The sequence below is a fragment of the Rutidosis leptorrhynchoides genome, chromosome 4 (genome assembly GCF_046630445.1).
Source record: "Rutidosis leptorrhynchoides isolate AG116_Rl617_1_P2 chromosome 4, CSIRO_AGI_Rlap_v1, whole genome shotgun sequence".
Taxonomy (NCBI): domain Eukaryota; kingdom Viridiplantae; phylum Streptophyta; class Magnoliopsida; order Asterales; family Asteraceae; genus Rutidosis; species Rutidosis leptorrhynchoides.
Genome location: NC_092336.1, coordinates 40,618,158 through 40,636,763, shown reverse-complemented (window position 1 = coordinate 40,636,763; position 18,606 = coordinate 40,618,158).

Here is an 18,606-nt window from a genome sequence, read left to right as displayed (position 1 = left end):
AGAGATGGTCATGCTTAAAGTTGCACCTTGGAAAGGCGTTGTTCGATTTGGTAAATGAGGGAAATTAAATCCAAGACATATTGGACCATTCAAGATTATTGATCATGTCGGACCAGTAGCTTACCGACTTGAGTTACCTCAACAACTCGTGGATGTACATAACACTTTCCACGTCTCGAATTTGAAGAAATGTTTTGCTAAAGAAGATCTCACTATTCCGTTAGATGAAATCCAAATCAACGAAAAACTTCAATTTATCGAAGAACCCGTCGAAATAATGGATCGTGAGGTTAAAAGACTTAAGCAAAACAAGATACTGATTGTTAAGGTTCGATGGAATGCTTGTAGAGGACCCGAGTTCACCTGGGAGCGTGAAGATCAGATGAAAAAGAAATACCCGCATTTATTTCCAGAAGATACGTCAACACCTCCAACTGCTTAAAATTTCGGGACGAAATTTATTTAACGGGTAGGTACTGTAGTGACCCGAACTTTTTCATGTTTATATATATATTAAATGAAATTGTTATTTACATGATTAAGTGTTTCCAACATGTTAAGCAATCAAACTTGTTAAGACTTGATTAATTGAAATAGGTTTCATATAGACAATTGACCACCCAAGTTGACCGGTGATTCACGAACGTTAAAACTTGTAAAAACTATACAATGACATATATATGATTATATATATAGTTAACATGATTTTATTATAATTATGTATCTCATTAGGTATTTTAACAATGAGTTATATACATAAAAATGAGACTATTAATTTAAGAAACTCGAAAACGATATATATAACGATTATCGTTATAACAACGTCTTACTAGGTACATATGAATCATATTAAGATATTGATACACTTGGTTAATTATGTTAAATGATAAGTAAATATATTATTAAGTGTATTAATAATGAAATACATATGTAAAAATAAGACTACTAACTTAATGATTTCGAAACGAGACATATATGTAACGATTATCGTTGTAACGACATTTAACTGTATATATATCATACTAAGATATATTATATATCATAATATCATGATAATATAACAATTTAACATCTAATTTGTTATAATAAACAATGGGTTAACAACATTCAACAAGATCGTTAACCTAAAGGTTTCAAAACAACATTTACATGTAACGACTAACGATGACTTAACGACTCAGTTAAAATGTATATACATGTAGTGTTTTAATATGTATTCATACACTTTTGAAAGACTTCAAGACACTTATCAAAATACTTCTACTTAACAAAAATGCTTACAATTGAAGGTATTTCATATGCCCGAGAGACATATTAAATTAACGTGGCTAACGTGTTATGATCCAAGTCGGGTCATACCCAATAACAAACTTACCAACACCTTATATGTATTTAATCTTAACGATTGGGTCGTTAAATAAATACGCGACACTTGGATTTTAGAAAATCGGGTTTCTAAAATATTATCACTTAAGATAAATTATTTGGATAATTTATATATATATAATTGTTTATAGGTTTAAATGATTATGTTGTGTTATATTTTATAAAAAGTTTTATAAAATGTATAAGTAACAAAATAATACATAAGTTTATAAATAAGTTATAAACTTTTATAAACTTACAAGATTATTATTAAACAAGTAGTGTGGCAGAATTTTAGTCTCCAAGACATGCCCCATGCTCCTTGATTGTTACTTTTGATACAACACAATTCCAAGGGACATGCTTGACTCAATGACCAACATATTCTCACAAGTATTCAAGGGAATAAAAACACACACTTGACTAGAGAATAAGGGAGTGATTTTGAGAGAAAAAGGCTGTTAAAAAACTGCCTGCTGTTCGTGATCTTTGGGCAGCAAAGAGGCAGTTTTAACTTGGTTTTTTAAGTGATTAAGTGTTCAAGTTAAATCCTAACCATTGTACTAGGTGTTGGTTATATGTTTGGGGTATTACCTCTTGAGGTCTCATTGTTTTGAGGCTCCATTTAACATCATATTTGAAGCTTACTGCTGCTGATTTTCCAGCAAGTTTAAGAAGGTTTCAAGCTTGTGTTTAAGGTGTTTAAGGGTCCTAAACATTAGCAAGCTCAAGGGTGTTGTTGGTGAATCAAAGGCTAGGGTTTTGCTTACTTGAAGGTTCAAGTTAGGAGCTTATTTCTTCATCTACATCATCTTCTTCATCCTTGTTCTTCACCTCCTTTTGGAGTAGGTACAACATCTTACTAGCTCTATTTTACATTTTAGTGTATTATTCAAGACTAGATCTTTTATGGAATTCATGTTTAAAAGGCTTAAACTATACATGCATAAACTTTAAATTGCTTCCGCTTTATGTATACATATACACGAATTTACATACACTTAAAATGGGTTTTGTGACTTTGTTTATGTAATGAATTTCATCAATGGTATCTAGAGCCAAAGTCTTGTTAATATGCTTCTTGTTTTTGGCTAGTAAACTCACTTTCTTTACAATCTACCAACATGCATGAAAGTAGAATGTAAAAAATATTGAGTTTTGGTGGGGTGTAAGGTGATGGCCGAATTATTGGGTCCCAAAAATGGGTTTGGGATTTCAAGTTTGGCCATGTTTGTTGTTATGTTGTTGTTCACAATCGAGCCTAGACCGTGTGGTTGAATGTTTGGATGATTTGGTTGTTATTCATGATTTGTAATATTCATTCATATGGTTGTAATTATTTTGTAAATTTGGTTTGTAAAAGTTGTATTTGATCTTGTAATTTTGTATGTAATTTGTTCTATTTTGGTTTGTAAAATAGAATAGGTTGTTATTTCATTTTCTAGAAAAATTGTATTAGGATATGATTTTGTAAAATGAAAGTGAAGATTCATGAAGAAGATTCAAGATGAAGCTTATGAAGTTACAAGTTTAAGTGGGAGGTTTTGGTAAAAATCTCTTACTTTGGTTAACCCTCTTAGGTGACATTTGTTTTTTGGCTAAACAAATGTCCACCAAAATGGCTCTTGATTGTGAACACTTTGTTATGCATGTTTGTGTATGTTTGTATGTTTGGTTGCTACAAGATCATCACATGTTATGAACTTGCATGATAAATTATAATTGGTTATAATAAAACATAACAAAATGACACTAATAATTGGTTATTAGACTTAAGTAAAATGGTTTATTTAAAAAGGTAATGAAATGGTTAAAACTAGTAATTGGTTACTAAAAGGTACATGAAAATGGGTTTTTCATAAACATACTACACACCAAATGCATGTTGGTGTATAGCACCTTGTTTTCTAAACTAGAATGTAGAAAACCTAAAATCCCTTAACTAAAACAAGGTAAACAAGTTAAACGCCATCCTTTTGTGGAAACACTTAGACATATTAGGAATCTCTTGATGGGATAAAGGTCACCTAACCGTCATGAGTGAACTAACATGAATAAGGTACACTTTGCATACATGTGGGATAAAGGTCACCTAACCACTTGCATGTTAAGTTTACATGTCTACACAAGTAGGACAACTTGATTTGGGAATCATGAACTTAGGGTCACCGAAGCATGAGGAACAAATAGGCGTTGATGGGATTAATATGCCATGCAAAAGGATTGCATGATCCCATAAATTAGAAGTTGCAAAAGGATTGCAATTGTCATTACGACTACCTAGCTAAATCAAATGACGGGATAAAGGTCACCTAACCGAAATTTGATTTACCGTTGGATTCTAACATTTAATAAAACAAATTAAAGGGTATTGTCTATTAAATCTAAATCAATACTTAAATGAACTTTGTTGAATTTTGTAGATGGCCGCAAATAACAACAACAACATGAACAATGCACCACTTAACTTTAACAACCTATCGTTACGGTCTCTCCTCGAGAAAGACAAACTCAACCATACAAATTTTATGGATTGGTTCCGCAATCTTCGGATTGTCCTCAAACAAGAGGATAAAATGTATGTGCTTGAGGACCCCATTCCCGATCAACCGGATGAGAGTGATGTGGAGGCAATGGCCTCTTACGATAAGTATTGCCACGACTCCCTTCAAGTCTCATGCTTAATGCTTGGGACTATGATACCCGAACTCCAAAAGGATTTCGAGCATCATAGCGCATACGACATGATAACACAATTGAAGGAGATGTTTCTCCAACAAGCACGTGTTGAGCGTTTCGAAACGGTTCGGGCGCTTCATGCTTGTCGTATGGACGATACCCAATCGGTTTCATCTTATGTACTTAAGATGAAGAGCCTTATCGATCGTGCTAACCATCTTAACCTTAACATATCTAATGAGTTAGCCACCGATCTTATCCTTAACTCCCTATCAAAGAGGTTTGATCAATTTGTAATTAATTACAACATGAATGGGATGGATAAGAGCATAGGTGAGCTTCATGGTATGCTTAGGACGGCGGAAACTAGCATGGGTAAAAGGACTTTACCCGTGTTAGCAATCGATCAAGGTGGGTCTAAAGGTAACACCTCTAAGCCAAAGGTGACTAAGAGAAAAGGACCCGCCCATCAAGGCAAAAGGAAGGGGAAGATGGTTACCCCAACCATCAACAAGGCAAAGAAGCAAAAGGTAGCCGAGAAGGCAAACCCCAAGGAAGACCCATGTTTCGGTTGCGGTGAGATGGGTCATTGGAAACGAAACTGTCCGGTCTATCTTAAAGAGTTGAAGGACAAGAGGGATGCAGGGCAAACCTCAGGTAATATATACATGGTATATATAGAGCTTAGTATTACTTCTTCTAATACATGGGTATTAGACACGGGATGTGGAACTCATATATGCAATACTTTGCAGGGGTTCAAAAGAAGTGATCATAAAGCGGGAACATCAAGTCTCTATATGGGCAATGGTGCAAAGGTGCATGTTAAAGCTCAAGGAGAATTTGTTTTGAAGCTTCCAAGTGGATTGAAGCTTATTTTAGAAAATGTTTTGTATGCACCGGATTTATGTCGAAACATTATTTCTATTTCTCGCTTAAGACAATGTGGTTTCAATGTTAATTTTATTGATGATGATATCCATTTTTCTAAAGATAATGTATTCTATTTCAAGGCTTCGCCTTCAAATGGAATTTATGAATTGGTTCATGATGACGCATCATCGAGCTCTATATACCATACTAGCACCAAGAAACTCAAAAGGGATTTGAGTGATTCCTATTTATGGCATTGTCGCCTTGGACATATAAACAAGAACCGAATGCATACACTTCAAAAGAATGGACTTTTGAAATCAAATGAAATGGATTCGTTTGATGTATGTGAATCTTGTTTACAAGGCAAGATGACTAAAGCACCTTTCAAAGGGACTTATGAAAGGGCTAAAGACTTATTGGGATTAATACATTCGGATGTATGTGGACCCTTTAAACCCATGACTAGGAATGGTGAAAGATACTTTGTTACTTTCATTGATGACTTTAGTCGTTTCGGATATGTCTACTTATTAAGACACAAGGACGAAACGTTTGAAGCATTCAAAGAATATCAAAACGAAGTACAAAATCAACTCAATAAGACAATTAAGGTACTACGTACCGATAGAGGAGGTGAATACCTAAGCGATGCTTTCCAAGATCATCTTAGGAGTTGTGGGATTATCTCGCAACTTACTCCACCCGGAACACCCCAACTTAATGGAGTTTCCGAAAGGAGGAACCGAACCCTAATGGATATGGTTCGATCTATGATGGCTAGAAGCTCGTTACCTCTATCATTTTGGGGTTATTGTCTAAGCTCCGCGGCTCGTATTTTAAATATGGCCCCAACCAAGAAAGTGGAACGAACTCCTCATGAGATGTGGTTTGGAAAACCTCCTTCTCTTTCATACTTGAAAGTATGGGGATGTGAAGCTTATCCTAAGCGTTATGTAGCAAATAAGCTACATGCTCGATCCACAAAGTGTATCTTCATAGGATATCCCAAAGATGACATGGGATATTACTTCTATGATCCATCCGAGCAAACGGTATTTGTTGCTCGGAAAGCGGAATTCCTTGAAACCAAGTTCCTTATGGAAGGTGATGGTGAAAGGAAAATAGATCTTGTAGAGGTACAAGATCAAGCCGATGATACACAATTGGTTGACACTAGCACTCAACATGAGGATGTTAAAAATGATCAAGTAGATGATCAAGGTACACAAGACGTTCGAAGATCTAGTAGGATTAGTAATCCTCCTGAGAGATATGGTTTTCTCGTGGATGGTTGCTATACGGTTGATTTGGATGAACCGGTAAACTACAAAGATGCTTTATCAAGGATTGATAAAGATAAATGGCAGGAAGCCATGAACGCCGAGATGCAATCCATGTATGACAACCAAGTTTGGGAACTTGTTGAGCAACCTCCTAGCTCTAAGCTAGTTGATTGCAAGTGGATTTTCAAAATGAAAACCGACATACATGGAAACTTGGATACATACAAAGCTAGACTTGTAGCAAAGGGTTTCACTCAAACTCAAGGGGTTGACTATGATGAAACTTTCTCGCCTGTGGCAATGCTAAAGTCTATTAGGATATTATTTGCCATCGCTGCTCATTATGATTACGAAATTTGGCAAATGGATGTCAAAACTGCTTTCCTAAATGGATATCTTGAGGAAGATGTCTATATGGTACAGCCCGAAGGTTTTGTCGATCCGAAAAATCCTAAAAAGGTATGCAACTTAAAGAAATCGATCTACGGATTGAAACAAGCATCTAGAATGTGGAATCATCGTTTTAATGAAGAGGCAAAGAAATTTGGCTTCATTAAAAATGGTGATGAAGCTTGTGTATACAAGAAGGCTAGTGGGAGCTCTATAATGTTCCTTGTGCTATATGTGGATGATATATTATTATTTGGGAATGATATAACCACAATGCAAGAAGTCAAAACTTGGCTAAAGAGTTGCTTCTCCATTAAGGATCTTGGAGAAGCACAATACATATTGGGGATTGGAATCTATAGGAATAGATCCAAGAGATTGATAGGTTTAAGCCAAAGTACATACATTGATAAAGTCTTGAAAAGGTTCAAGATGGAAAACTCTAAGAAAGGTTTGGTACCTATTCAAAAGGGAACCATTCTCAGTTCATCTCAGTGTCCTACCACGAAAGATGAACAAGAGAGAATGAAGAAAGTCCCATACGCATCTGCTATTGGGTCTATCATGTATGCAATGATATGTACTAGACCGGATGTGTCATGCGCTCTAAGCTTGACAAGTAGATACCAGAATAACCCAGGAAATAGTCATTGGACTGCGGTTAAATGTATATTGAAATACCTTAGAATGACTAAGGATATGTTTCTTATATATGGGTCTGGTGAGGAGGAACTCGTTGTAAAAGGTTACGTGGACGCGAGTTTCCAAACTGATCGAGATGACTCCCGATCACAATCCGGTTATGTATTCATGTTAAATGGTGGTGCGGTCTCTTGGAAGAGTGCGAAACAGGAAGTTGTTGCGTTATCCACTACAGAGTCGGAGTACATTGCCGCCTCATTGGCAGCTCAGGAAGCTGCATGGATGAAGAAATTCATCGACGACTTAGGAGTGGTCCCTTCCATTCAGGACCCTCTTGAGATCTTTTGTGACAACGAGGGTGCGATTGCTCAAATCAAGGAACCTCGTGCTCATCAAAAGACCCGTCACATTGAGCGGAGATTCAACTACATTAGGGATGAGGTTGAAAAAGGAAAGATATGTATTCACAAAGTTCACACAGATCAAAATGTTGCGGATCCTCTCACGAAGCTCTTACATGGGCCAAAACATGAGGGACATGTTTGTGCATTAGGGCTTCGATATTCTAGTGATTGGATTTGATCTATTTATGTATTGTACCGGAACGAAATTATTCAAACTCATTAATATAACTGTGGTGTTAATTTATTTGAGTTATGTTCCTATTTTGCATATTTCATCCATGAATTAGCAATTATTCAAAATTTCCGTAGTCGATCACATTTGTGGGAACGAGTGTGAGGTTTAGACTATTATGAACTTGGATTGGTATACATTCATAGGTTGAATGTGCGGCAAGGCTGCAACCAAGGTTCATAGATATTTGTGGGAAACAAATATTGGAAGACCCGCTCTCAAGAATTACTGTATAGAGCCTTTGTGGTTGATCACATGTAACCTTGAGTAAAGGCGAATATCATTGTATCCTCTGACCTGAGATACATATTGGGTTCGGATATTCACCAAGTACTGTGCCTTGATTCTTTCCTTCGCTATTCTGAAACATGGTAGTACATAAAGAAGAACTCAGGTATATTACAAAGTGTATATCTAGGACGTATGTAGTCAAGATGGAATTTGTCCCTCTTATTCGTTGAGAGTCAGATGTCTAAGGCCTGATAAAGTTAAATCTATAAGAGAGTGGTCACTCTGTATCTCTTGGATTTGACATGACATCTAGGACGAAAGGATATAATGAAAGATTCACCTAATCATATTCGAGATGGGAACTCGAAAGGGATGATGTTATTGAATGGCACAAAGTCATAACATATTAGGGGTGATGGACGGTGTGTTAGGCTGTATCCATCACTTGCATTAATTTCTTATGTTTCTCGTGCAAGTGGGAGATTGAAGGTATTTCATATGCCCGAGAGACATATTAAATTAACGTGGCTAACGTGTTATGATCCAAGTCGGGTCATACCCAATAACAAACTTACCAACACCTTATATGTATTTAATCTTAACGATTGGGTCGTTAAATAAATACGCGACACTTGGATTTTAGAAAATCGGGTTTCTAAAATATTATCACTTAAGATAAATTATTTGGATAATTTATATATATATAATTGTTTATAGGTTTAAATGATTATGTTGTGTTATATTTTATAAAAAGTTTTATAAAATGTATAAGTAACAAAATAATACATAAGTTTATAAATAAGTTATAAACTTTTATAAACTTACAAGATTATTATTAAACAAGTAGTGTGGCAGAATTTTAGTCTCCAAGACATGCCCCATGCTCCTTGATTGTTACTTTTGATACAACACAATTCCAAGGGACATGCTTGACTCAATGACCAACATATTCTCACAAGTATTCAAGGGAATAAAAACACACACTTGACTAGAGAATAAGGGAGTGATTTTGAGAGAAAAAGGCTGTTAAAAAACTGCCTGCTGTTCGTGATCTTTGGGCAGCAAAGAGGCAGTTTTAACTTGGTTTTTTAAGTGATTAAGTGTTCAAGTTAAATCCTAACCATTGTACTAGGTGTTGGTTATATGTTTGGGGTATTACCTCTTGAGGTCTCATTGTTTTGAGGCTCCATTTAACATCATATTTGAAGCTTACTGCTGCTGATTTTCCAGCAAGTTTAAGAAGGTTTCAAGCTTGTGTTTAAGGTGTTTAAGGGTCCTAAACATTAGCAAGCTCAAGGGTGTTGTTGGTGAATCAAAGGCTAGGGTTTTGCTTACTTGAAGGTTCAAGTTAGGAGCTTATTTCTTCATCTACATCATCTTCTTCATCCTTGTTCTTCACCTCCTTTTGGAGTAGGTACAACATCTTACTAGCTCTATTTTACATTTTAGTGTATTATTCAAGACTAGATCTTTTATGGAATTCATGTTTAAAAGGCTTAAACTATACATGCATAAACTTTAAATTGCTTCCGCTTTATGTATACATATACACGAATTTACATACACTTAAAATGGGTTTTGTGACTTTGTTTATGTAATGAATTTCATCAACAATTACATCCTCGTTCAGTTTCATCAACAATTCTACTCGTATGCACCCGTATTCGTACTCGTACAATACACAGCTTTTAGATGTATGTACTATTGGTATATACACTCCAATGATCAGCTCTTAGCAGCCCATGTGAGTCACCTAAAACATGTGGGAAATATCATTTGGCAACTAGCATGAAATATCTCATAAAATTACAAAAATATGAGTAATCATTCATGACTTATTTACATGAAAACAAAATTACATATCCTTTATATCTAATCCATACACCAACGACCAAAAACACCTACAAACACTTTCATTCTTCAATTTTCTTCATCTAATTGATCTCTCTCAAGTTCTATCTTCAAGTTCTAAGTGTTCTTCATAAATTCCAAAAGTTCTAGTTTCATAAAATCAAGAATACTTCCAAGATTGCAAGTTTACTTCCAAGTTTTCTAAATCCATTCCATGTAATCATCCAAGATCAAGAAACCTTTGTTATTTACAGTAGGTTATCTTTCTAATACAAGGTAATAATCATTTTCAAACTTTAATTCAATTTCTATAACTATAACAATCTTATTTCGAGTGGAAATCTTACTTGAAATTATTTTCGTGTCATGATTCTGCTTCAAGGACTTTCAAGCCATCCAAGGATCCTTTAAAGCTAGATCTATTTTTCTCAAATCCAGTAGGTTTATCCAAGGAACTTGAGGTAGTAACGATGTTCATAACATCATTCGATTCATACATATAAAGCTATCTTATTAAAAGGTTTAAACTTGTAATCACTAGAACATAGTTTAGTTAATTCTAAACTTGTTCGCAAATAAAAGTTAATCCTTCTAACTTGACTTTTAAAATCAACTAAACACATGTTCTATATCTATATGATATGCTAACTTAATGATTTAAAACCTGGAAACACGAAAAACACCGTAAAACCGGATTTACGCCGTCGTAGTAACACCGCGGGCTGTTTTGGGTTAGTTAATTAAAAACTATGATAAACTTTGATTTAAAAGTTGTTATTCTGGGAAAATTATTTTTATTATGAACATGAAACTATATCCAAAAATCATGGTTAAACTCAAAGTGGAAGTATGTTTTCTAAAATGGTCATCTAGACGTCGTTCTTTCGACTGAAATGACTACCTTTACAAAAATGACTTGTAACTTATATTTCTGACTATAAACCTATACTTTTTCTATTTAGATTCATAAAATAGAGTTCAATATGAAACCATAGCAATTTGATTCACTCAAAACGGATTTAAAATGAAGAAGTTATGGGTAAAACAAGATTGGATAATTTTTCTCATTTTAGCTACGTGAAAATTGGTAACAAATCTATTCCAACCATAACTTAATCAACTTATATTGTATATTATGTAATCTTGAGATACCATAGACATGTATACAATGTTTCGACCTATCATGTTGACACATCTATATATATTTCGGAACAACCATAGACACTCTATATGTGAATGTTGGAGTTAGCTATACAGGGTTGAGGTTGATTCCAAAATATATATAGTTTGAGTTGTGATCAATACTGAGATACGTATACACTGGGTCGTGGATTGATTCAAGATAATATTTATCAATTTATTTCTGTACATCTAACTGTGGACAACTAGTTGTAGGTTACTAACGAGGACAGCTGACTTAATAAACTTAAAACATCAAAATGTATTAAAAGTGTTGTAAATCTATTTTGAACATACTTTGATATATATGTACATATTTGTTATAGGTTCGTGAATCAACCAGTGGCCAAGTCTTACTTCCCGATGAAGTAAAAATCTGTGAAAGTGAGTTATAGTCCCACTTTTAAAATCTAATATTTTTGGGATGAGAATACATGCAGGTTTTATAAATGATTTACAAAATAGACACAAGTACGTGAAACTACATTCTATGGTTGAATTATCGAAATCGAATATGCCCCTTTTTATTAAGTCTGGTAATCTAAGAATTAGGGAACAGACACCCTAATTGACGCGAATCCTAAAGATAGATCTATTGGGCCTAACAAACCCCATCCAAAGTACCGGATGCTTTAGTACTTCGAAATTTATATCATATCCGAAGGGTGTCCCGGAATGATGGGGTTATTCTTATATATGCATCTTGTTAATGTCGGTTACCAGGTGTTCACCATATGAATGATTTTTATCTCTATGTATGGGATGTGTATTGAAATATGAAATCTTGTGGTCTATTATTATGATTTGATAATATATAGGTTAAACCTATAACTCACCAACATTTTTGTTGACATTTTAAGCATGTTTATTCTCAGGTGATTATTAAGAGCTTTCGCTGTCGCACACTTAAATAAGGACGAGATTTGGAGTCCATGCTTGTATGATATTGTGTAAAAACTGCATTCAAGAAACTTTTTTTTTCGTTGTAACATATTTGTATTGTAAACCATTATGTAATGGTCGTGTGTAAACAGGATATTATAGATTATCATTATTTGATAATCTACGTAAAGCTTTTTAAACCTTTATTGATGAAATAAAGGTTATGGTTTGTTTTAAAATGAATGCAGTCTTTGAAAAACGTCTCATATAGAGGTCAAAACCTCGCAACGAAATCAATTAATATGGAACGTTTTTAATCAATAAGAACGGGACATTTCATGAAACAATCTAATAATCTCAAATTTTGAGACAGATACTCATGTTGCAGTTTTGAAAGTCCTTTTGTAAAAATATCAGCAATTTGGTTGGTGGTGTCAATGTATTTAGTTTCAATAACACCAGTGTGATGACCCGTCCTAATCCATCTAGATAAAGTCTTCAACAGCTGGTCCCATTGCGAGGTACTGACCTCTATATGCCATGAACGACTCCATGTAATATCTTTAAAATGAGCAAATGCACAGCGGAAGATTTCTTTAGTACCTGAGAATAAACATGTTTTAAAAGTGTCAACCAAAAGGTTGGTGAGTTCATAGGTTTATCATAAACAATAAAAATTCAGTAATTTTGATAGACCACAAGATTTAAATATGCATGGTACAAATGGGCCCGAATCCTACACCCACCTGTAATGTACATGCGATTTCCTTTAAATACAGTACACATATCTCGTGTACGAAATCATTTTTCAAAATGCTTAACAACCGTACACATATCTCATGTACAAAATATCATACACATAACCTGTGTATAAAAATTATTCTCTCGATATATTACATTCACTTTGCTTTCTTTGCTTGGTAACCGACCTTAACATTTAATGCGCATCATAAATATCCCCAAAATAAACAGAACTTTTAGTCTATAATAAATATATAAACCTCGAAGTACTAAACACCATGCCCACTAGCTCTTCCGTCTAGTGAACATTCTGGGTGGGAGTGTTAAACCCGATAGCTACCTTTAGGATTTGCGTGAATTAGGGGCCATACTCGTTTCCTAATTTTTAGGTTACCAAGCTATAATAATCAAGGGGAAATATTCACATCAATTAGTGGTAATTATAACGTCCAACTAATTCTATAATAATCAACAGAACTACTGTCTTTATAATAATTCATTCGAGGAATGTTTTGCTTGTGTCTATCTCGTCAAACATTTATAAAAGCATCTCATGTATTCTCAGTTCAAAAATATAAATTTCAAAGGCATTTAATAAAACAGTTATAAAAACATCGCATGTATTCTCAGTCCCAAAAATATAAAGAGTAAAAGGGAATCAAATGAACTCACGATACGATATTTTGTAGTAAAAATATGCATACGACTGAACTGAACAATGCAAGGTTGGCCTTGGATTCACGAACTTATATCATTTATATATACATTACCACATATATTCATAATCGAACGAATTTATATATTATTAGTGATATACTTGTTATTTAAATTATTTATGTATTCCATTAATAACTTACAAATATTTATTTTATTTATCTTACTTGTTATAAAAATAATAATAAAGTTAGGTTATATGTATTAGATATATTTTTATGTAACTAATATTTATTTGGTTAAAATAATACTAATAAATAAAAACTTGTAACATCTTTATAATAATAATATCAGTAGTTATAATAATAATACTCATTTTCAAAATAATAATAATAATAATAATAATAATAATAATAATAATAATAATAATAATAATAATAATAATAATAATAATAATAATAATAATAAAAAGAAAAAAATTGTAATGTCTTTGTAATGATAATAATAACAATAATTACAATTATAATAATCATTTTTAATAATAATAATAATAATAATAATAATAATAATAATAATAATAATAATAATAATAATAATAATAATAATAATAATAATAATAATAATAATAATAATAATAATAATAATAATAAATTTACTACCTTTAAAGAGTGAGTTCCAAAAAATGCCTTAGTACGGGCTCGAACCCACGACCTCCGGCTTACCCGCAACCACTCCTAACCATCTACTCCGATTCTGCTTTTGTGTTTTAAATCGTGATTTATTTCCATTTAACCCGTTAAAAGGTTCAAGCCCAACAGCCATTAATGGCCCAATGAAAGCCCAAGTACGGTTAATTATGGCGCAGTCCATTAAAGAGTGAAGCCCAAATTGCAAGTCCACATTGCAATCTCTTTAAAACATGTACGGCCCAATCAGTGGCCTGATCCAAAACGTTTAAGGGAATCGATTTGGTAATAGTAGAAACAGAAATCATACATCGGCGGATATAAAAGAAAATTGAAGGAAAAGGTAGTATCAAGATGTTTGCTGGTGACGTGGAAAAAAATGGCAGACAACCTTTTGGACCTGCAGCCCCACTTCATCATTTTAATTTTTTTAACGAGCACAACACCACGTTTAAGATTTAGATTACAAATCGATTAGTCCACCACTACTGTATTCCTCGTGATACCATATATCATTATCATTATCCCCACGTCCCTTTTCATAAAACATAATCATAGCATAAAGTTTTTGGAAACAATTCTTTGTATAAATAAATCATAAGTATCATCACAGCTCCTCATTATTTCATTCATTGTTATCATCTTTCTCATCTCTTCCTTATAAAAAAAAATAAAATAAAACAAGTGGGTGATTGTAGGGTTCATGAATAAAAAGGATGGTGGAAGGGGGTTGTGGTCACGGTGGACAGCAGCAACATTAATATAGCAATAGCAGGTTCATTAGATGGTGGGGTTAGATGGTGGTTGGTAGTCGGCTGTAAACAGAAATATTCACATCAGTAAACAGAAACAGGAAAAATGATTCAGGAGATGGCGGTTTGAGATGAAAAATGTGGTGTACTGGGTTGAGGTTGTCATAACCCGACCTTAACCATAAGGACGAATACAATAACATATGATTTCATCGCGAGGTATTGACCTCTATATGCGACATTTTTCAAAAACTGCATTCGTTTTTACAATACAAACCATAGCTTTTATTACGAATACAAGGTTTAAACAACTTAATAATGATTATCGTTTAGTGATAATCTTAGACTTACAAACTTTACATGTGATAATAACAATACGACCTCCAACATATTTTACATTACAAATCCTCCGATATGCAGTTTTATTTTTGACACAAATATGCATACTCAAGATCTTGCTTAAATTTAACATGTTGCAGCGGAAGCTTTTAGTTATCACCTGAGAATAAACATGCTTAAAACGTCAACATAAAGTTGGTGAGATATAGGTTTAAAGCCAGCAGCGTTATGAATATAGACCACAAGATTTCATATATAAACGTTTTAATAAAAATATTCTAAGTTGTTGAGCACTTGATAACCATACTTAACATTTAATCAACGTCGCATATTCCCTTTATTATGAAATCTTACTACACCATACCAAGTGTAGTCACCGAAACGAAGTACTGTGCAACCGTTGAATACTGGTCGTCCAGTCCGGTTGGGGTTGTCAGGCCCGATAGATCTATCAACAGGATTCGCGTTTACAATACCTCATGTAAATAGTAGTTACCAAGTTACAGGGAAGTATGCCAGTGGTACAACTCAACGTAGAATATATATTTTTAATCACTTGTGTCCATAACGTAAATCATAAAATGCATGTATTCTCATCCCGAAATATTTAGAGTTTAAAAGTGGGACTATATACTCACTTTTGTCTTGAAGGTATTTAACTCGACTTGGTCTCCGATAGATATCACGAACCTGACCATATATATAATATATCAACATATTTTCTTTTCAAGTAATCGTTATATATATATATATATATATATATATATATATATATATATATATATATATATATATATATATATACTTTTAATACTTTTAATATTTTCTTAGTCCGTAGTTAGCAGTCCGATGTTAGTGGTCCACAATTAGTTGCTTAAATAAAATAAATAAAGACCCCATCGTATTCGTGTTGATCAGAATTAATCTTGACCCATGGTACCATGTTGTCAAATGACGTGTTGCGTACAATCATGAGGTCTTATGATTAATCTTCTCGTGTTGTTTACGGGTGGTCCTGAAATATATAAAATAAAATCATAAGTAAATATATATTAAATATTATGTTAATTAGCCAAGATATGATTAATCCGATTTTGTCATAATATGATATATTACAGGTCTTGAAGTGTTTTTTTTTTTAAAATCAAATTAGAAGGATCTATTTAGTTTGCGAACAAGTTTGAAATCACTCAAACTATGTTCTTGTTGTTAAAATTTTATAACACAAAATAAGATAGCTATATAAATATGAATCGAATAAGGTTATGAATAAGGTTACTACCTCAAGTTACTTGGACAAAGCTACTGGAAAAGGTAAGAAAAATCTTGGAATCAAAAGAGTGGTGGAGTGGGATTGAAAGATTGGAAGTAATCTCCTTGAAATCGGATGACTATATTGATACGTTCTTGAGTAGGTAAATGAAGAGAGATTAGGGAGTGAATTAACTTGAAAGAAAATTGGAAATGAAATTGTATGTGTGTGTGTGTGTGTGCAAAATAGCATGAATATGGGATGGATATATAGGAGATTTAGTTTGTTTTCTTGCACAAAAGTCACACATGAGGTTAAATGGCTGGTTCCCACATGTAATATCATGTCTAGTGGCTGACCATTGAAGTTTATTGTTAGTATATACCAATAGTAAATACGTATAGAAGTCAGGTATGATAGGGTTACATATACCCTAGATATACTTGTAGAAATTTTGAGGAATCGGAACGAGAATTCAAATATGGACGGGTTTATAACTGTAAAAGAGGCTCTGCCCCTTGGACCCCGCCAGGGGTTGCCACCCCTTGAACCCCGCTTATCGGGGGCGCTGCCCCCGAACCCCCGTCATAAACAAGATAAGTTCAAACAAGTGTGCACTCCACACTTCCCCAAACTTGTTCGATATTTATCAAGATTATTTTGGTTACAAATTAATCCCATTACACTTAAATCATATTGGTGACATAGATCACCAACACATTATAGATTGTAAGTATATATGTCAAAGAACGTTACATATAGTTATCGTTTTGAAAACTTAAGTTTGTGGTCTCAAAGTATACTTATAACTCATTGTTGTTAGTTCATAATGAAATGTTAAACCATCCTTAAATCATGTTAAATATGTATAGATATGTACATATACATAATCGTATAATTATCGTGTGTTATATAGTTCGTGATATCATCGGTCAAATTGGACGGTCAAACGTTGTGTGAAACTCTTTTCAAAAACATAAGTCTCAACAGTTTGGATTGCTTATCATGTTGGTAAGGTTTATTTTATGTAAATATTAATCTCATAAGTATAAAACGATCGAAAAAATTCGGGTCGTTACAGTACCTACCCGTTAAATAAATTTCGTCCCGAAATTTTAAAGTTGTACCTATTTTGCGTTGTCCGGAAACAAATGTGGATACTTTTGTTTCATCTGATCCTCTCGTTCCCAAGTAAACTCGGGACCCCTCCGAGCATTCCAACGAACCTTAACGATTGGTATGTTGCTCTGCTTGAGCCGTTTAACTTCACGGTCCATGATTTCGACTGGTTCTTCTATGAATTGTAGTTTCTCATCGACTTGGATTTCTTCAAGAGGAATGGTGAGATCTTCCTTTGCAAGACATTTCTTGAGGTTTGAGACGTGAAATGAATTATGTACCCCGGTGAGTTGTTGTGGTAACTAGAGTCGATAAGCTACCTGTCCGATGCGTTCGATGATCTTGAACGGGCCTACATACCTTGGGTTCAGTTTACCCCTTTTTCCAAAACGTATTACACCTTTCCAAGGTGACACCTTTAGCATAACCATGTCACCGATCTGAAACTCTAATGGTTTCCTTCGGACATCGGCGTAGCTCTTTTGGCGACTACGGGCTGTTTTCAATCTCTCCTTGATTTGCACTATCTTCTCAGTAGTTTCATGGATGATCTCAGGACCAGTTAATTGTCGATCTCCTACTTCATTCCAACATATAGGGGATCTACACTTCCTTCCATACAGTGCTTCGAATGGTGCAGCTTTAATGCTCGCATGATAACTATTATTATACGAGAATTCTGCTAATGGTAGATATTTATCCCATCCATTTCCAAAATCGATCACACATGCCCTGAGCATGTCTTCAAGAGTCTGAATTGTTCTTTCACTCTGCCCGTCAGTTTGCGGATGGTATGCGGTGCTCATATCCAAACGGGTTCCCAGGGCCTCCTGTAGTGATTGCCAAAACTTTGATGTAAATCTACTATCACGATCGGATATAATGGAAATAGGTATTCCATGCATTGAAACAATTTCCTTTATGTATAATCGTAATAGTTTCTCCATTCTATCCGTTTCCTTTATAGGCAAGAAATGTGCAGATTTGGTGAGACGATCAACTATTACCCAAATGGTGTCATAACCCCAGGCAGTCTTAGGTAACTTTGT